This window comes from Protopterus annectens, chromosome 6.part0 (assembly GCF_019279795.1).
Source record: "Protopterus annectens isolate FY-2018-M chromosome 6.part0, PAN1.0, whole genome shotgun sequence".
NCBI lineage: Eukaryota > Metazoa > Chordata > Ceratodontiformes > Protopteridae > Protopterus > Protopterus annectens.
Genome location: NC_056737.1, coordinates 927,611,619 through 927,633,206, shown reverse-complemented (window position 1 = coordinate 927,633,206; position 21,588 = coordinate 927,611,619). Strand labels below are relative to the sequence as shown.

General features: G+C 38.7%; 1 protein-coding gene across 1 annotated transcript in view; it reads right to left on the bottom strand.

Moving 5' to 3' along the window:
- UNC79 (unc-79 homolog, NALCN channel complex subunit) overlaps window positions 1-8,842 on the bottom strand; it is a 1,772,232-nt gene extending 1,763,390 nt beyond the window's left edge. The window contains exon 1 of the mRNA XM_044074575.1: window positions 8,728-8,842. The gene's annotated coding sequence lies outside the window, so the exon portion shown is untranslated. The remainder of the gene's footprint in view (window positions 1-8,727) is intronic.
- Between the last annotated feature and the right edge of the window lie 12,746 nt (window positions 8,843-21,588).

The window sequence follows — 21,588 nt, the reverse complement described above, 5'->3', positions numbered from 1 at the left end:
CCATTTTGTAGTATGTTGACATCTTTGAGGAGTCAATGATTGCACCCAGTTTGCAGTCATCAGCAAACATGGTAAGCTATAGACCATCTATTTTCAGCTGGACTTCGGAAAAATAAATACTAAACAGTAAGGGGCCTAGCACAGATCCTTGTGGAACACCAGTGATAACAGGTCTACTAGAAAAGATGGCATCCCAATTTTTACTGTATGTGTCTATAAATATATATACATTTTATATATATATATATATATATATATATATATATATATATATATATATATACACACACACACACACACACACACACACACACACACATATATATATATATATATATATATACCTACAGCTACATACACTCACACACACACACACACACACACACACACACACACACACAACAAACTACTGAATTTTTTTACAGGAAAAATAAACAGTTGGCCAACATTGAGAAATTTGCCCTTTTCCCTGTGTAGTGTGATCCCGGAGTTGGTATATTTAGTTAGGGAGGTGTAGTGGTGTGGGGGGCATAGCCTCCCACCTCAGTGGGTTTGACATGATGCATTTTGGTTTTTGTTTTATACTTGCCAAATATTCATTTTCCCTGTTAAAAACGGTAATAAGTTGTGCTGGTGTTTTGCAAGTTTGGTGTGATTGTCTCTATCATTTTGGGTTAGATTTGGGTAAGTGTGAATTTGCTGGTTTGAAGTAGACTCATATATATAAATATAAATATATATGTGTGTGTGTGTGTGTGTGTGTGTGTGTGTGTGTGTGTGTGTGTGTGTGTGTGTATATAATTAGACTAATACAGATAAATAAATTGATGATATATATATATATATATATATATATATATACATATATATATATATATATATATACACACACACACACACACACACACACACACACACACACACACACACACACACACACATATATATATAGCTAGAGATACACACGCACACATATATATATATATATATATATATATATATACCTACACACATATATACATAATCACACATATATATGTATGTATATATATATATATATATATATATATATATATATATATATAGGGTGTATATCACAAAATCGAAAGCTGACAAGTTCGAAGCTCAAAACTTCGAACTTGCAACCTCGAAAACATAGACACGTGAAGCGGAGATCGCCATAGAGTGTGGGAAGGGAAGATTTCCCTTTACTGCACTGTAGTGCGATCTCAGAGTTGGTATATTTAAGTAGCGGGGGGTTTGCTCCCCTGCATAGAGCATTTTTTGTGTTGTTTTGGGTGTTTAGTGGGGTTTTTTTCATGTTCGATGTTTTCCGTTTTGGAGGTTGCCAGTTTGAAGTTTTGAGCTTCTATATTGTCAGCTTTCGATCATGTGATATAAACCCCAAACATATATATATATATGGGTCTACTTCAAAATAGTAAATTCCCACTTACAAACTACTGACATTTTTTACAGGAAAAATAAACAGTTGCCCAACACTGAGAAATTTGCCCTTTTCCCTGTGTAGTGTGATCCCAGAGTCAGTATATTTAGTTAAGGAGGTGTGGGGGAATTCATTGTTTTGAGGTAGACTCATACATAGATATATATATATATATGTGTGTGTGTGTGTGTGTGTGTGTGTGTGTGTGTGTGTGTGTGTGTGTGTGTATAATTAGACTGATACAAATAAATATATTGATTTTATATATATATATATATATATATATATATATATATATATATATATATATATGATATATATTTTTCTGGATCAAAATTCGTCCTTTTGATGCCTACCATTTTATTTGATATAACTTCTTAGTCCCAAGAAAAGAAAGCATGTAGTCCAAATGCTTTTGCAAAACCTGTCTAAAGATTGTGGTTAGTCACAAGAGTTAAGTGATTTCTATTTTTCTATCTACTTTAAACATTATTTTTAGCAGAAAAAATGCACTGCTTTTTGCAATATGTTCAAACCAAGGCACAGAACACAGAGCAGAAAGTGTTACTGGAATATACTTTCATCATACACTCTGGCTAGAGATCCTAAAACTTAGTTGCATCTCCCACGATTTCCATTCCAAATGAATGGAAATGGGATCTGATAGGAGAGACTACTGTTTAACCGATTATGGTGAATTAGCCTCATTAGCTCTGCACTTGCAATGCCTGCCTCAATTTAGGGTCAGAGAAAAATTAGGTTTGAATTGTACAGCACTTCATGACAATATATTTATCTTATGGCCAGGAATAACATTGAAAAGCTCGGCCATATCACTCAATATTGGTGGGAGATTAATAGTGCCCTCCATTAAGCAGATTTGCCCCCACATTGCACAGGTAAAAATGTGTCATCACCCATCCAGCCAGCCAGGCTGGGGGTAAAGATTGCCAGGAAAGTACTCTATGCAATAGGAATGGGGTATCTATTCCAAAAATAGGACATACACTGAGTTAATTACCTGCCATACCACTGCCTTCTACTATTGTTAATCTGATAGTATGTTTATAGGTCTCTAGAGGGTGTGTTTGCTTTACCACTGGTTCTCATTTTATGAGGGATTTCAAAGAATGCAGAGTCATTAAAGAATGGAAGGCCAAGCAGAGATCAGACTTCAGGAGCTTATATGAGACTAAATATTGGGAAAGGGCTTTTAGCTAATCACAATTGCTAAAGCTATTAAGACATAACATCATTCTAGTGAGGAAACATTAAGTTTCTCTGAATTAGTTTAGGTACTTGGTTTGGGTACATAGCAAAGGGGGCATTATAGCCAATGTTAAGCCTAATAAGGGATGAATAAAGTGGCACTACAACTTGGTCAAAGAAGAGTTTGTCAACAATATAGGTCCCCAATGACTGGGTAAGATTTAAGTAGAATGGTAGCTGCATACTGTGCCAAGGTGATGCTATATCTAGTGAAGGAAACTGATGAATTTCATGGTAATAAGGATAAGCTTGTTACTGGCATGCCAGGTATTTGTTTACCCAATCCTTGCTGGAGAATATGAATACCAGAAAAAAAATTGACAATTGGCATCCGTTTGCAGTCATCAGGAAACTTGGTTAATCAAAGTCCCTCAATATCAGCTTTCACATCAGAGAAGTATATGTCTAACAGGAGGGAGCCAGGACAGAGCACTGTGAGACACAGATGGTGGTATTTCTCTATTACGCGATCAAAGAGACTTTTCTTCGAATAGCTCAAGTACCATTGACCTCAGTGGTATGAGATGTTTAACATAGATAATTATCTTCCAGGGAACTGCATATAGGTTAATGTTGAACTGGGAGAGTTTATCATTAATCCTAGTATTAGAGATAGAGTCAAAGGCCTTGGCAAGGTCTGGGTAGGTAGTGTGGACTGGATGTCCTTTATACCTAACCTAATGAACCCTTTCAAAGAACTCAGCTATGATGAGCTGGCATAATCTGCTTTTTACAAACTTTAACTGACATACATCCAAGGTTATAATGTCATGCGTATCATCATTTACTAGTTCAGCCATACCTTCCATAGTCATCCATATAATACTAGTGAGATATATAGGCCTATAATTACTATGTTCAGTATAGGGACCACCTTATGCAAGGGCACCATGGCAGCTGTTGTCCAGAGCTCAGGAATATAACCAGTAGAGACACTCAGGTTGAAGAATTAATGGAGGGGTTTTGTCAGGTGGGACTTAATGCTTCTCAGCAGATATCCAAGGATACTTTCAGGACCCATGGCTGGAACTGGTATTTTTAACTGTGTATAATGACAAAAGGACTTGGTCAAGATGTTCAGGGGAACAAGTGGAGAGTTATACCATTTGTGATTATATATAAGATGAATAAATAGTAACAAGCATTTAGTTTGAAAGTAATCCCTGAATGCAGGGGAGTTATTAGGTGGTCAGAAAACAGGTTTTCAGGGAGAATATCACACTGAGAAAATCAGATTTCATTATGGAGGGGACAAGAAATGGAGTCATATAAATGGGAAAAGTGTTTGTGAGGACATAATCTACAATACTGACATCTGTTGTAGGCACAGGTACAACTGGGTCAACTGAAATGGCATTTACCATATCCAAAGACTGATGGACATGTTTGTTCTTGGCAGTATACGTTTGTCAGTTTACTGGTGGATAGTTGAAGTCACCCATAAGAAATGTATTTGATTGAATGGTTAATTTTCCTAACTGGTTAATGTATCCTCTGTTTAGGCTGTAAATGGGATTCTGTCATTGGCTGTAATGTAACAATTAATTCTATTGAATGCTACTAGGACTTAAACCAGGTCCAAGTTTGTATCATTTATATTTTTTAACAGTTTTTGCCCACAATGCCGCGGTGGTACAGCGGTAGCATTGTTACCTCACAGCAAGACATTCTCCCATTCGATTCTCGATGTGGCTTGGGAGTGCCTTCTGTGTGGAGTCTGCATGTCCTCCCCGTGGTTGGGTAGCGTTCGAAAGACATGCGTGTGTAAATGGGCGTGCCTTCGTTGAAGGTTGGGTGTCGAGCTGGCACCTCAGCGTTTCGTAAAAATCTACTGCCAATCATTAGCGGACCGGAGTTCCGCTGTGGCGACCCCTTACCGGGAAAAAGCCAAAAGACAAACAACAACAACAGTTTTTGCCCACAGTTGCCCTTCATGTGTAACTAAGTAGAGTTCTGTCTGCAGAAAAATACTATTCCGAGAAGATGCTAACAACCCATACTGACAAAAAGTTAGAAACAGATGTCAGGTGTCATAGTTTCCTAAACTTGTATATACAGGTTTTGCTGTCTCTGATTCTGTAAATGCCTGTAACAGATAGTAAGATCAGAAGAGTGTTACATAATCTGGGGAAGAAAGGTGGCGGAGGAGATTAATCTTTATTCTATATACATTTCTCAGCTATCAGTAAAGGGAAATAAAGGCATTGTTAGACAGAAAAGTGCTGTTAGAGAAGAAAAAAGTAATATTCACTAGATACTAGAGCATAAATATGGTATCATTCAGTAATACTTTTACACACGATCTCTGGCACTAAAACATAGCATAGTGGTTTTCATTCGTATAGGTTCACAACTAGATTATCCAAACTTATGGAAATCATGTTATAGTGGGGGAAAACAGTGTACCTAATTACTTTATCCAGAGGAAGATGCATTGTTTTACTTTTGTTCCACTTCTCACCAGTTATGGGACATATTTGTGATGTTATCATTGGAGGTAACCACACTGCAAGATCCTTTTATAGTGATCGTGCAGACAGATACAGCTATTTCCAAATGTAAGCTGTCATGGCAACTGAAACATCAGAACTAATGACAGTCAACCTTCTAAGTCAATTAGATTGTAAAATGAGAACTGGTGTGACTTTTTATCACAGGACCCCATATGTGTCATTATGGAGCCATCTAAACATAACAGTAAAGTCAATATGTAATATCAGTTTAAAACAAATTTACTAACAGGCAATGGCATATGCAATTAAATTTGGAATTACTAGACTTGTAAACCTAAGAATCCTAGCCAACAAAAGAAGCGTATTTAAGTAGAACTGGAGTGTTCTCATAGAAACATGACTGCTCTGCATTTAATTTTTAGTAAAAGTGATGTAACCTTTCTACTTTTAGAAGATCTAATTTTATCCATTTGTCTATTTGTAGAGAGAAACTGTGATTGGGCTGATGTTCATTGTGATTATAAACAAAAATAATTTGCACAAGCATACCAACAGATGTTATTTGAAGTGGGAGGGGGGTCAGCAATTGCCTTAAACTGCATTTATGTTTCTGAGGAGACAAATGACTGCCTCTTCAGAACTATCAAGTTGAGCTAAATTTTCCTGCTTTTACTGTATGTTCATGACTGAACATTTTGGAGGAAATTTCAAATGTTATGCAAGCACTCCGACTAAACATACTTCACTACTCCCACAACAGGTCCCTATATATCAGGTCAATAGTAGATGAATGAATGCTTAAAATGTCGAGTACGACATGCTCGACAGCTTTTAATCGAACATTCATCTAATTGAAAACCCAGAATATCGAAACAAGGAGTTTTGAAAATTTATAGTTGGCCAGCCGTTAGGAAGCCAACAGATGATGGTTACAATATATTGTACACCATTACAGCCCCCCCCCAAAAAAATCAACAAACAAGATAAAATGGGGGGCTGTGCCCCTCACACCCCCCTACTTAAATATACCAACTCTGAGATCACACCACAGTGGAGGACTGTCAGAACATTACACATGGTGAATGTCGAGATAGCACCACAGTGGAGGACTGTAAGAATGGCGAGACAGGATAAACATTCTGACGTCAACTGTTGGCTTCCTCGTGGCTGGCCAACTGTAACTTTTCAAAACTCCTTGTTTTGACAGTCTCCAGTTTCGCTTAGATGAACGTTTGCTTAAAAGCTGTCGAGCATGTCGTACTCGACATTTTAAGTGTTTGTTCATCTAATAGGGAACCTATATAGCAGTAGAAAATTTGGAGCACAAAGTAAGAAATTAAGAAACAGGTACTGCAATTCCAACAATTCAGTTTTTACATTTAAAGATGTGGCATCTTAATAACGCTGTTCTGTGTCTTAACATTTGAGGTTCATAGTTCTGTAGAAGGAAGCATATGATTATGATGGGCCTAATGTTGCCAACTAAGAGAAATAAGACCACAGCACTACTGCTGACATGTCACATAAGGCATGTGGACATAGAATGTCTGCTACTGTCATTTTACAGAAATGTTCTACACAGTCAATTCTGTCAATGCATACAATGGGCAGTTATAGTGATATGTTGATGCCACCTTACTGACCCTATACCACTGTACACATCGCAATGCTCTTATACCTGGCATTTGGCCATAGTTCTGCAATACCATGGCTGAGAAATAAGAACTACAGCCTGTTATCATCTCAAATGGTGAGGGCAAAGGAATGACTGCAACACTAGAAAACTCAGGGATACAACACAGCTAAATAGAGTGAGCAACTAGTGTATATTTCTTTAAAACATTCAGGTCACAGAGTAGTAGCAAGCACAACTGTGAATTTTGGAGTGTACTGTTTGTGCTGCTGTACCTTCAATACAATTAAAGGGTGAATGACAGTAGCACTGCTACTTATCTCAAACCAAGCATTTAGGGAACACAGTGCAGCTGCTTCAGGTGCCACCACACTGCAGTGGATGCACACAATACACACTACAGCTGCTATGGGTGCTACTACACTGCAGTGTATGCAAAGAACTGTTCTGGCCATCACCACACTGCATTGTATATATACATATTACACTATCCAGCTGCTTGGAGCATCATCACACAGTATACAGTGCAGGTTCTCCAGGTGGCACCACATTACAATGTGTGCCCATTGTACACATCACTGTGTGCAGTTCATGTACAAAGTACACAGTGCAGCTGTTCCAAGTGCCTCCACACTGCTGTGTATACACATAGTACAGGTTCAGCTGCTATGAGTCCCACCACCCTGCAGTGTATACACACAGTACACAGTGCAGCTGGTCCACATGCCACCACACTGCTGTGTATACACATAGTACAGGTTCAGCTGCTATGGGTGCCACCACCCTGCAGTATATGCACACAGTGCACAGTGCAGCTGGTCCATGTGCCACCACACTGCTGTATAAGCACACAATGCAAACTACAGCTGTTTTGGGTGCCACCACACTGCTGTGTATGCACACAGTACACAGTTCAGTTGCTATGGGTGCCACCACACTGCAGTATATGCACACAGTGCAGTGTGCTCCAGGTGCAACCAAACTGTAATGCATTCACAGAGTACACAGTGAAGCTGCTCTGGGAACTACCACGCTGCAGTGTTTGTACACAGTACACAATGCAGCTGCTTCAGGTGCCACCACACTGCAGTGGATGCACACAATACACACTATAGCTACCCTGGGAGTTACCAGACTGCAGTGTTGCAAAGAGGTACACAGTACAGCTGCTCTAAGTATACTGATACTGCAGGGTGTAAATACAGGACTTCTTCTATGTCATTAAGACCTTCTAGCTATAGGAATTATGAATGAAACCATTGTGCCTCACTGCCATAAGAAGACACTAGTCACTGTTCTAAAAGTTCCATTTTTAATAAAATTACAGTGTGTACTATGGGTATACACACACACACACACACACACTGCTTTCAAGAACTACAGTCATGATGAATGCAATTTTTTTAATTAAAACCTGTTAAGGTTTACAGTAATACTATTAAGTCTGTTCCACACCTGATTTGCCCAGTCAGTAGTGATGGCATAGCAAACCTTATCTATACTAATTTTGAATGATGAATCACATTTTTGTCTATAATAATAGTGCATGTACACATATGTAAAGTGATTAGGGTGTTTTAATGCATAATAACTCTAAGTAATTTCACCAACTGAAGCAAAAACATGTACTTCAGAAATAAGAGTAAGTGCCACCTACTTTTAGAGGCTTCTAGATTAATTCTTCCCTGCATCCTCTGGTTTTTAAAAGCAAATATCAAAAAGAGACTAAAAATAATGCAAAATTCTATCTCAGCTATACCAAGCATGCTTAACAATCAAACTTAACTGAAAGGCTAACATACATACGTCATAACTCTGTAATAACTAAATGATATAGGGAAACATGATGTATCACATAAGAACATTGATCTGCTCCCTGTCTAAATCTTATATGAACTACATAGTGCCAATATTTCAAAACTTACCTTAATAATGTCTGAGAAAAGTACTTGAGTGTATTTGCAATATCAGTTCCTGAGGGTACAGGATAAATATTATGAAGAACTCGATTGTGATACTCTTGCAAATATCGGATCTTAGAAGCAACTACAGAAATAGAAAAAGAAAGACAAGCATTTCAACTTATATACAAAACAGATAACTGGATAAATGCCTCGTGTACAACTTTGCTTAAATCATGGAATATGAAAACAGGCAATTCCCATTTTTTTTCACTCAAACAGCCCACCAACAATGTTACTGTTAAAATGAATTCCTGTAACAAGTAATTCCAACAGCTATTTTTGATAAAATTTCTAGCAAAACTAGATGCAATTAAGCTAAAGAGAATAGTAGATAAGAGAACAGAAGGGAAATGGTCCTTTACTAAAAACAGCAAATCATGCAACCCTAAATTCAACTTATTGTCTCAAAGGCCATTGTGTTCACTCACCTGGTTGTGCTTTTAAATACCTACACATTGGCAAGTGTATAGTATGTAAAGTTTAAGTTACTCACTCTTGTAATGATGTATGTGTACCAACTTAAATTTTTCCATCTTACATGTAAACCCCAAATCCAAACAATTATTTATAAAGTCTATAACTTATCTGGCAATTTAATAGAGTAAATATTATATCTATTGTCCTCCAAAAATGGAATTCTGATCTGTTTTGCTGATAGGCAGGGTTGCATGGTTTTCTTGAAGGATCTGCAGGATAAAAATGTATTCTGTCAACCTGGCAGAGGCAAAATAAATGTGCACATTTATTACTCTTCAACTGCTGATAATAAAATCAAGTAATTATTGCTGAACAAATACTTAGGAAAGTGATAGTTACTGTGTAGTTGATAATGACAACGCATTTCAAAATGTCAAGTTGCCCATCTCTGAGGAAGTCTTTCAGAAGATGTTGTCACTTTAAGAAAAACACATCTGTAATTATTATTGGTTCCCCAAAGCTGCTTCATTCATGTTAAGTTGTTATTAAGTCAGATATCTCTATGGACTCAATTAGTCCCTACTGATAATAAAATAGCTAATATGAAAGCATAGGCTGTACTCCAAACTTCTTCTTCTTCTTTTGGCTTTTCCCGGTCAGGGGTTGCCTCAGCGTATCACCTGTCCGCTCATGATTGGCAGTGGTGTTTTATGGTGTTGAGTTCCCAGCCCGGCGCCCAACCTTCCATAGAAGGCAAACACATGCACACACTCACACCTAAGGCCAATTTAGAGTGTCCAATCCACCTACAGCATGTCTTTGGGATGTGGGAGGAAACCGAAGCACCCGGAGCAAACCCACGCGACCACAGGGAGGACATGCAGACTCCACACAGAAGGCACCCCAGCTGAGGATCGAACCGGAGAACCTCTTGCTGTGAGGTGGCAATGCTAACCACTGCACCACCACTGCCACCCAGGCTGTACTCCAAACTATACCTTAAAAAACTTGCTTATGTGCCTTCTACATTTTCATTCAGAAAATAAACACACACAGACATTAGGGTCAAGGCACCAAAGGGTTTTAATGTTTGCACTTGTTTACCTATTAATACAGCTATAATGAACAGAAGTGGTTTTGATTGGTGGCAGCATTAAATCAAATACTTCCTGTGGTGATGTCAGGTCACCACGAGTGTCTGTGGAATCAGCAACTGGATGATCACATCTATCTCAACTAAAAGAGAAGTTTCTAATCCATAATGCATTAGAGCCTTACACACTGAACATGAAAAAACTATGTGCTTATGCATAGTATAATGTCATGCTTAAGGTGAGACTGGAAAATAAAAATAAAGAGCAGTTCCCTAGGACTTGGGCTGTCCTATGGTGGTTCAAAGTCAGAGAAACATTGGTAGAATTATGCAGACTAAGTAAAAAGGACCCAATGGTACAAGTACAAACAGTGTTCGGACACAGAGTGATTCCCAGTGAATGGGTGTATATCAGGGTTCAACTCTGAGCCCCACTGCTGCTAATACTGGTGATGGACAACATTATCATACAGGCAGAGGGGACAGATCAACAACGTTGCTGTATTCAAAGGATGTGGCATTACAGACAGACTCTGAGCAAGAACTCAGATAGTGGAATTGAATGCAAAATTGAAGGCTCACAGGATGAAATTTAGTACAGATAAGACTGGTGCAATGGCAGCAACTAGGGGAGATAAACAAAGCTACGAATTGAGATAGAAGAAAAAGAGTGGAAGAGAGGCAAAATAAATGTGCACATTTATTACTCTTCATTCATAGCTTCACGTAGCTGAGAAGGGTGGATGACGAGAAGGGAAGTCTGAATGAGGAATTCAAGGCAAGAATTAGAGGTGCTACAGCCAACTGGCACAGAGTGTCACGGGTAGTTTATAACAGAAAAAATATAAAAGAAGCTGGAAAGAAAGGTATACAAAACAGTGCTGCAACCAGCACTACTGTATGGCACAGAAACCTGGGCAATGAAGACAGAGTGGTTGAGGAATCTAGAGGTGAGGGAGATGAAGTGCCTGAGATGGGTGGTAAGATGCACACTGTGGAACAGATGAAGAAATGAGGACATCAAAGCAAAAGCTCGAGTAGCTACAGTTGTGGAGAAGGTGGAAGATAACAGATTACACTGGTTCAGGCTCATCTGCAGGAAAGAAAAAGACGATGTGGTGAAGAAGATTTGGGACAGAAAAGAAGAAGAAAAGAAGGAATGAAGGCATCCAGCAAATAGATGGATGGATTGTCAGAGAAGACCTGCGACAGTTAGGCTTGATGTTGAAATAAGGTAGTAGAGTGGCATGGAATCTAGAGAGATGGTGACAGTTGACACAACACCCTGACCCCATGTAGAAAATGGGAAAAAGGAGGTTGATGATGATGATCCAAGCTTTCCCCCTGCATCACTTAAGCACTTCTAAAAAACATCAGGTCACAACAATTACCATTTGCATTGAAGAACTACATCAGATGCAAATGGCAAAAATAATGTGCCTAAAGTCAAACGTGCTAGGGTCTAAGCATGGGAACTGTAGCAAATCAGATGTTAGGCTATATGTATGTCCAATATCAGTCACCCATAAATAGGCAAAGTTACTGTGATAGTGAAGCAAGAAACATTGTTCACAGACTGCGGGTCATTTTAAGCCTATCCAGTTTCCCTTTTTATACTTATGTTACCTTATCTCATTTGGTTATAGATTGGCCTTACTCATCCTATGGATAATAATTATATATTACCCCTAATGACAATAACTGGCATCATAACATAGATATTTTAGGAGGACCCAAGCATTGCATAAAGCACTTAGGAGATGCTTCTCTCCTTTAGTAGTACAAGGGGCAGTCCTGGGATACATCTTCTGTTTCCCATCCATAAATCCAAGTTGCTCTTGAATATGGACAGGGATAAACTTTACTTAATATGGATTGGGAGTCTGTTCCAGAGTAGTGGTATACCATCCAAGACATAACTGTCCCTTTTTAATTTCTCCAAATCTTTTGGCTTTCTAATACCATGACGGCAATGGACCCCATTCTTAAGTCAAAGTACGATTAAGGTTAATGAAATTAGTATTGTTTCACTCTGTGATGTCAGACAAAAGTGCTCTTCACAGCACCCACAATGTGCCCAGTAATGACTCCTTCTGTAATTCATACGGAGTTATGTGCATTGGTAGCTTATTTAAATATGATGGTAGACTCTTTTTTTATAAGACCCGTTGCTCCTACTACAATTGGAACTAGCTGGGTATCCTTCTTCCACATTGCTCTCGTTTCTGCTTGCAGGTCCTGATATTTTATAATCTTGTGTCTCTCTGTATGCAGGACACTGTAATCACTGGGTGTGGTGATTTCAATGATCAATGCTGCTTTTGTCTTCTTTTCTTGGACTACTATATCCGGTTTTCTAGAAACTATCTTTTGGATTGTTGGTAATGGATGATCCCATGTGATGTAGACTTGACCATTTTCTATGATGCTTTGTGGCTCATGTTTCCAGTGCTTCTCAGCCACTTCAAAACCATAATGTTTGCACAATCCCCAGTGCAACAGTCTCGCCGCACTATTGTGCCTTTCAGTGTACAGGCCCTCTGCCATTAGTATGTCACAACCAGCAACGAGGTGTGCAACTGTTTCCAGTTTGCTTTTACAAAACCTACATTTATCTGTTTCTCCCACATGTTCAATGGACTTTGTAAACCAACATGTATATATACCACTGTCTTGGGCTGCCAATGTTAACCTTTCATTTCTTGGTTTAAATTCACCTCTCCTTAACTATTCCTGCATTTGTTCCTGATCAACATGAGGTTCTTCCAGAAGTTTTCTATTCTTGCCACTATAGTTATGCATTTTCCACATTTCTTGCCTTCTCATCTGATCCTTCACCTTATATTCTTTCTTTTTTTTTTGGCACATTCAGTTGCTGTCTGATTTTTATCTACTTCTGGTTTGATTTCCATTCCTCCTTGAAGGTGATATGCTTCTGCTAGGTTAAGCAGAGAAGTCATCTTAGATTTGTTCTCCTCATGTTTCAAAACTTTCACTACATTTGGGTCTCTTGAAGTCAGCAGATATGTGTGAAGTCCCACGATTGCAGATCTGTACATGTAATCAATTTCAAGGAGGCCCATCCCTCCTTCGGAACAGGGAATATATAATCTCGGTATACACAGATTTTACAGATCATCTGTTGAGCATTAAGCATATAATAATATCTAATCTATCCAGCACATTTTGGGGCCAATCAATCACTCCAAAACTGTAAGTTAGGACAGGCAGAGCAAATTGGTTTATAGCTTGGATTTTGTTCCTGGACGTCAACACTGTTTTCAGGATTAATTTAAGTCTTCTAAAATACTCCTTACTAAGTTTTATATGCATTTGTTCATGTTTTATTGCCAATCCTTCATCAATTCCCAAGTATTTATACATTCCCTCTTGCTCAAGTTTTTTTATATCACATTCTTGTCCCAAACTGATGTTTTCCTGGTGCTGCAGTTTTCCTGCTTTAAAGGTTGCTTTTGCACATTTATCAAGACCAAATGACATTCTAATATCATCTGAAAAGGTTTTAACAACCTGCAGCTGTGCTTTCAGTTCCTCATCTAATGAGCTATACAGTTTTAAATCATCAACAAAGAGAAGATGAAAAGTCTTTGGACTTTGTTGTTTTCTGGGAGCCACACTATAACCATGGCCTAAGCTGTTAAGTAGACAGCTTAATGGGTTAAGGGCAAGACAGAATAGTAACGGTGACACAGAGTCACCCTGGAATATCCACCTTTGAATTTTTATCCCTGGGATAGTAATATGTCCTTTATCATGATTAAATTGCAAAATAGTCTGCCATTGTTTTATGGTCACTGTAACATAGTCTATCAGTGTAGCATGTATCTTATAGATTTTTAAGCACTTTTTGTATCCATGAATGTCCCCCCAAACCGTTCTGTTGACGTTGCAGAAGAGTTTAGATCCCTAAACTGAGTATTTCTGATGACATTGGATTTGCTGATATGCAGTAAATCCATTAGTAGTGGGTCAGAGGATTCCTAATATGCCAGACACAGGTCACCTCTTAGCAGTCTGTAGGATACTGAGTACAGTGACAGGGCTTTAAGTCAGCCCATGTAGGACATATTGTTTATGCTTTGTATCCTTTTAGTAAAGTACCTCTGCTGGCGTTCCAGTTGTTGCATGTGTCTGGACAGATATATGCCAAAGGGAATATTATATTCAATGATTGGCCTAATTATGGCAGAGTAAAGGGGGACAATGACATCCCTAGATCTAAACATACTCCCTTTGTTTATAAGCCATGCAACATATTAATACTTTCTTACAACAGTGGACACATGTTCATTAAAAGTTAGATCACTGTCCATGTTGTTTGTTTGTCTTTCGGCTTTTCCCGGTTAGGGGTCGCCACAGCGGAACTCCGGTCTCCTAATGATTGGCACTAGATTTTTATGGTGCCAAGTTGCCAGCTCGACGCCCAACCTTCAACGAAGGCACACCCATTCACGCATGTCTTTTGGAATGCCACTCGACCGCAGGGAAGACATGCAGACTCCACACAGAAGGCACTCCCCGCACTCCAACCGAGAATCAAACGGGAGAACCTCTTGCTGTGAGGCAACAACGTTATGGCTGCACCACCATGGATAGATCCCAAATCCCAAACAACTGGGTCAACTCTTAGAGGCATATTGTCAATGTAGTAGTTCCCCTGGGCAGATGACTTCCCCATGGATACAATAAGGCATTTTCTGGCATTTAGTTTTAGTCCATGATTTTGGCACCAATTATTTATTTATGATCAACATTCCTGCAGGACGACTAAGTCATTTGGAGATTCAATGACTGCTCCTAACTTGAACTCATCTGCAATCTTAGTCAGCCACAGCTCTTTGGTATTGGCTTTTACTTTAGAAAGCAATATAATCCAATAAGGAAACAAACGAATAATGCAAGCAGCCCCAGAGTCGCCAATAAGTGCTACACCACTTTGTCAACGTAAAACAGATTTATTGCAACAAAGCATAAAAAGTTAAAAAGTATTCCAAAAATAACGTTGTATTGACTGAAAATGTTAAGCACTTTCACCCAAACCATGTTGGACTTCATCAGAACATCTTATGATACAATTAACAAGGCTTATAAACATTTTTTGGTGCCAAGAATTTAAAAATACTTAAAGAAACAGTATTCATTAATATGCACGAATGAATCAACCTTTCAAGCCCATATAAAACAGAATTGGCTACATCATAATAATACAATCAGTCCTATTGTGAATATACAAATGTTCTACCTAAATGTATTACTATATACATATATAAACAGTACATAAAAAGATACATAAAAAATATATAAAAAATCCACACATTTAATAGCTAGCGAGTGTGGTTAGGAGACATTTTGTCTAGTCATTTTAGATTATTATGTACAGTTTAAGCAGTTTAACAGTGATATTTTATATATTTATATATCATATATATTTTTTATCTATCTTTTAATGTACTGTCTATATATGTATATAGTAATACATTTAGGTAGAACATTTGTCATAAGATGTTCTGATGAAGCCCAACGTGGTTTGGGTGAAAGCACTTAACTTTTTCAGTCAATACAACGTTATTTTTGGAATACTTTTTAACTTTTTATGCTTTGTTGCAATAAATCTGTTTTACACTGACAAAGTGGTGTAGCACTTATTGGTGCTGCTTGCATTTTACTTTAGAAAAGTAGATGCCAAAAAGAGGGGTCCTAGCACATAATCCTCGAGCTTCACTAGTGACTGGTCTCTTTGTGGAGGTAACCTCCCCTATTTTGATTTCCTACATCCCATTTCTGAAGGCCTGTACCTGCCTGGGAGAGTGAACGGTCTTCCCTTATGCAGGGAAATAATTGTAGCTGTTCTCCGTTCGCTTTGTGTAAAACCTGTGTGGAGGCTGAGATTAAACAGCGTTGTTAAGGATGTGGCTAAATTGTGCTTCTTGCTATTTAAGATGCAACCAGGGATATTGTCAAGACCCAGCAATTCAGTATTTTTAACTTTTGATGGCACATTCAGGACTTGGTCTTCTGTGTTACCAGGAGGCGAGCCAGTTTCAAGTACATCTTGAGGGACAGGTGGAGGGGAGAGAGGGGTACAGTTAGAGCTAAATTGAATCGGCCAGTAGGTTTGCTATATCTTCAGCCTCAGTGTAGGTAACATCATTCACAATCAGCTCAGCCCACTGCTACATTATGCTTTTGAGATTACAAACAAAACTAAAAATGTCTGCAATTATCTTTGGCTTGAGTTGCTATTTTATTTATTTATTTTTTTATTTAGTTAACATTTGTTTTCCAGGATAGTCTGATTGGACAACTGGTGTCCCTTTTCAGTGGAGTCCTGGGGATAAAAGCTCCATACAGTACATAATATTGGAAACAAAATCAAAATATTAGGTCACATAGTGAATAAAAGTCAATAACAATAGAATAACGTGTTTTACATAGTGGATACAATATGTAGAAAATAACAATGAACAAGTTTAGAGCACAGTATAGTAAGGCTTTTATCGATTAGTATTACATACAATATGTACAGTGAGTATCAGAAGAGAACAGTAGCAGTGAAAACCTGAGGAATAAGGGAGAAAAGTGTTGCATTGGGGTGAGGCTTCAGGGGGGTGCATAGCAGTTACAAAGATGGTTAGTGTAACGGTATGATTTAAGGAGATGTTTGAAAGTGGAGGTAGATTTTTATAATCTGAGGTCAGGAGGCAAAGTGTTCCATGTTTTAGTGACTTTGTTGGGGAAGAGTGATTCACTAGAGATGTTTTCACATGGGATTGTATTGATCAGAGCTTTGTTACTGGATAGTAGTTGTCTATTTGAGTTATAGAAGTTTAGAAGACCAGTCAGGGCAGAGATTTTCTCAGGATAGTATAGTATTTGGTGGGCTAGGTTGAGTTGGTGGTAGTGTAGTAAATTAGGAAATTTGAGCCAATGTAATAAATATAGGGATTGGCAGTGGTGGGAACATGATTGGGCACTGGTAGCGAATCTGGTGATTTTGTTGTAGCAAATGGAAAGTTTGTTCAGGTCAGTTTTATTTAGGTTTATTAGAACTGGGGATGCATAAAGTAGTGTGGATATGAGATGGGTTCTGGCTATATCTGTTCTAGACTTGGAGGTAAGGTACCTCTTGCAGCGATAGAGGGTCCCTAGCTTTTTATGGACTTTGGAGATAGTTATGGAGATATTTTTGTTGTATCTTATTTGTGGATCAATTGTAAGTCCTAGTAGTTTGGCCACTGATACTGGGGTTATGAGGTTCTTATTGGCTGAGAATATGGAGAAGGTGGGGCCATTGGTCTTTGTTTGGTGGAACAACATGAGTTGTGTTTTCTTGGGGTTTAATATCAATTGAGTTTTACTTAGCCAGTTTTCTATTTCAGTAAAGGATTCTTGGGCTTTTTGCTGTAGAAGTTGGATGCTATAAGTGGAGCAGATCAGGGTTGTGTCGTCTGTGTATTGAACTATGTCAGCTTCAGTGGTTGCTAAGTGGAGTTGGTTTGTAAACATATTAAAAAGAAGAGGGCCTAGAATGGAGACTTGTGGGATGCCTAGTGTGACAGGAAGTGGGGGAGACAGGCAGTTGAGTCATTTGACAGACTGTTGGTGGTTATCTAGGTAACTTTTGAACCAGAGAAGTGTGGGGTTGTTAATGCTGAGGTCAGAAAGGCAGGTTAGAAGTTTGCTGTGAGAAACTCTATCGAATGCTTTGGATAAGTGTAAAAAAGGTAGCAGAGACTGGCTTGCCTTGGTTCTTGAGTGAGTTAATAATGTTGATGAAATTGATCAGGGCAGTGGTGGTACTGTGGGATGGTTGAAATCCATGTTAAGATTTGGAAAGTAGGTTATTGGAGAGAAGGTGGTTTGGAGTTGATGGTGGACGCATTTTTCTAAGATTTTTGATAGGGGGAGAGGATCGCAATTGGTCGGTAGTTAGAGAGGTCAGCAGAGGGGCCACCCTTGTGAAGGGGAGTTATGAATGAGGTCTTCCACAGGGAAGGGGCAGTACTTTCAGTAATGGATCTATTTATTAGAAGAGAAATGGAGATATTTTGTTGTATCTTATTTGTGGATCAATTGTAAGTCCTAGTAGTTTGGCCACTGATACTGGGGTGATGAGGTTCTTATTGGCTGAGAATATGGGGAAGGTGGAGCCGTTGGTCTTTGTTTGGTGGAACAACATGAGTTGTGTTTTCTTGGGGTTTAATATCAATTGAGTTTTACTTAGCCAGTTTTCTATTTCAGTAAAGGATTCTTGGGCTTTTTGCTGCAGAAGTTGGATGCTATAAGTAGAGCAGATCAGGGTTGTGTCGTCTGTGTATTGAACTATGTCAGCTTGAGTGGTTGCTAAGTGGAGTTGGAGGTATTTGGCAGGAAGACTGTCGGTGGCGAGGGTGGTAGGTTTGAGTTTAGATAAGTATTTTTGGATAATAGATGTTGGAACTGGCCTAATAGAGAAGGGGTAGTGTTGTTCTGGGCCTTAGGGGCTTGTTGTATGTCTGTAGTGTTTGTAATGTTTATGAGTCTGAGAATGGAGGAGGTGAAGTATTCATTGAAATTAGTGGCTATATCTAAGTTTGTGCCTTCTATATTGGGGGGATGTGATGGTTTTTCAGGGCTGGAAGATGATGTTCACTGCAGCCCAAAATTTTTGAAGGTTGGGGTTGTGTTTTCTTTGTAGTGAAATGTAGTGAGTTTGCTTGTCAGTCTTGATTTGTTTTTTGGCTTATTTCGAAGTTCAAGAACAGTTTGCCTAGTTGTGGGTGTCTTGTTTTGTTGCCAGATTTTCCAGGTTTTATCCCTGTCTTTGAGTAAGGTTCTTGTGTTTTTTGTAGCCAGGGGGCTGGGTTACTGCATATCCTAATTGTTTTTGTTGGGGCTAGGTGGTCAAAGATGTTTAAAAATGTAGAGTTAAAGTATTCAACTGCATTGTCAAGTGGGAGGCTTTTAATAGGATACCAGTTACAGGAATTTAAGGCTTCTAAGAAGTGAGCTGTGGGGAAGTTTTTTCGGGAGCGGGTTTGTAGTGTGTGTGGGAGGCAGTAATTGGATTTTAGTTTGTGTCTAAGGATAAATGTGGTGTTGTGGTCACTGAGAGAGTCGGGCAGTGAACCACACTGATGGGCAGCATTGGGTTGGTTGGTGAGGATCCAGTCTAATATGGATTCTGTTTTAGCTTCAAACTTTGCTTTGAGGGATTTTATTAAACTCCCGAGTTTATTTATTTCAGTGACAAGGAATCTAACATTCTGGGGATTACTCTTCTTACTTTGGGTCAAAGTCTTTTCCTTTTATTATAAAACTTGCTGATATTACGGTTCTGCAATGTGGGTTTGTTTCTAGGATTTGTCCTTCACTTGTTCCTATGGGACAAAATACAAAATGCAGTAGTGATGTGAACAGGTTAATTTTCCAAACAACAATGATGCATTACAAATTCTCAACCCTTTTCTTAATTTTAGGCATAGTCTTTTGTTTAACTAAGATCTTTAAAGAATTCTAACAGAAACAAAATCTGCCTTAAACACCACTGTAATGCTTAAGAGTTAACCTCACCCAGAGAATGTAAAAAAGATGTAGTGCATGGAGCGCCATGAGTATGTGCCAAAATCGGGAAAAAGATAAACTTGGTAAGTACTGCCCTAGCATGAAACCCATTCTTAAAAAAGATTAGGGGTGCTTAACAAAAGTTTGATAAGGTCACCCAAGCACTATTAACATCAGGTCTTACACTAGGGACTAAAAGCAGATAGTGACAGTCAGCAAGGAATTTTGACAGAAGGTGACAATGTTTTTAATAGATGCTAGAGTTTCACTCCGCCACAAACAGAAAGTCAGAACAAAGTATCTAATGGCTTTTAAAGCCATTAGTTCTGCAGAGGAGCTGTTTGTTTCTGCCCACTGGCCATACCTCTCAACTGTCGCTGATTTTGTATAACATCTCAGATTATGACTCATGTTCTTGCCCTGTCTCTCATTCTTATTTTGGGGGGGGGGGTGATAAATCACTGTGAGCTACAGTCACTCAGTAATGCCAGACGTAAGAGTTTCATGCTTTTTGTTTTAAAGTGAAGTACAGCAATATTTAAAAACTGTTGTTGGTTTTGATCTTTTGTCTCCCCGTTATTTTTGGATTTACCAGACTTCTTACACAAAGATGATGACAGTACGGTGTTGCCTGTGTAACATCAAGTCCTTTACTGGCTGTCATTGCCTGTAAAGCAGTTCTTACTCCTACATCTTCTCTTTCTTTTTTTCTGCTACTGGTAGTACATAAGAACAGATAAACCTCCATGCCCTACCAAGAATTAAGATCAGTTTTCAGTATGGTTTCAAACACCTAATAAGTGGGTTATGATCAGAGACCTGATCATACTTCTCTACAAAAAGGAGTATAAAAATGTTATGGCAGTTCTGATAGGGGTATGCTGATTAAAATATTAAATACATCACCAAGCTGTGTTCATATTATACAACTCAGAATTAAGCTGTCAATATGGCCTAGTGCTTCTGATAATAATGAAATGCTCTGCATCCAACAATTGTTTGATTCACAAAAACTTCCATTTGCAAGGACATCCTCAGATGCAGAGGCAGTCACAGGCTCTGTTCCCTGGCCCTCCCCCTTCTCACATTAAAATCATTTAGGCTGCTGTGTGGAAATACAGACTGCCCAGTCATAACTTTTTAAAGGATGAAAAGAACCAATAGAACACAAGCTTAATTGGATCACAAGCCTCAACTAATACAGAAAAGAGGTCACCACCTCAGCCAGGTCATGATCCTGCTGTGATCTCAATGGATCTGCTCAGTCAATGGTGAATCTTGGCCAGATCTTTGCAGAGATTCAGAAAATGAACTTGATACGAATGGCAAACGTTAGAGGTGAGAGATGTGAAGCAGCATGTGGGGTTTATAGAGGCCTATCTGGAGATAGACGAAACCAAACTAATTGACATCAAAGATCAGAGAAGGTTTAAGAACCTTCTCTTTACTGGGATCTCCTAGAGGGAGTAAGGAATGGATTGTCTTTCATACATGAAAAAAAGAATCACTCAGTGGTCTGATATTCACAAGGAAGAGATCCAAATTGAAAGAGCACACAGGGTCTTTATTTCTCAGCATACATGCCGCAGAATGCTCAATCTCCTCTCTGTCAGGCTAGAAACGTATCCCCTTAAAGACAAAATACTGTCCATGCTTTGGACACCAGAGGAAATTTTTAAATTGGACTGTCACATATCTTTTGCAAAAATTACTCAGCAGATACCTATCTAAAATAGGCTGCTACAAAA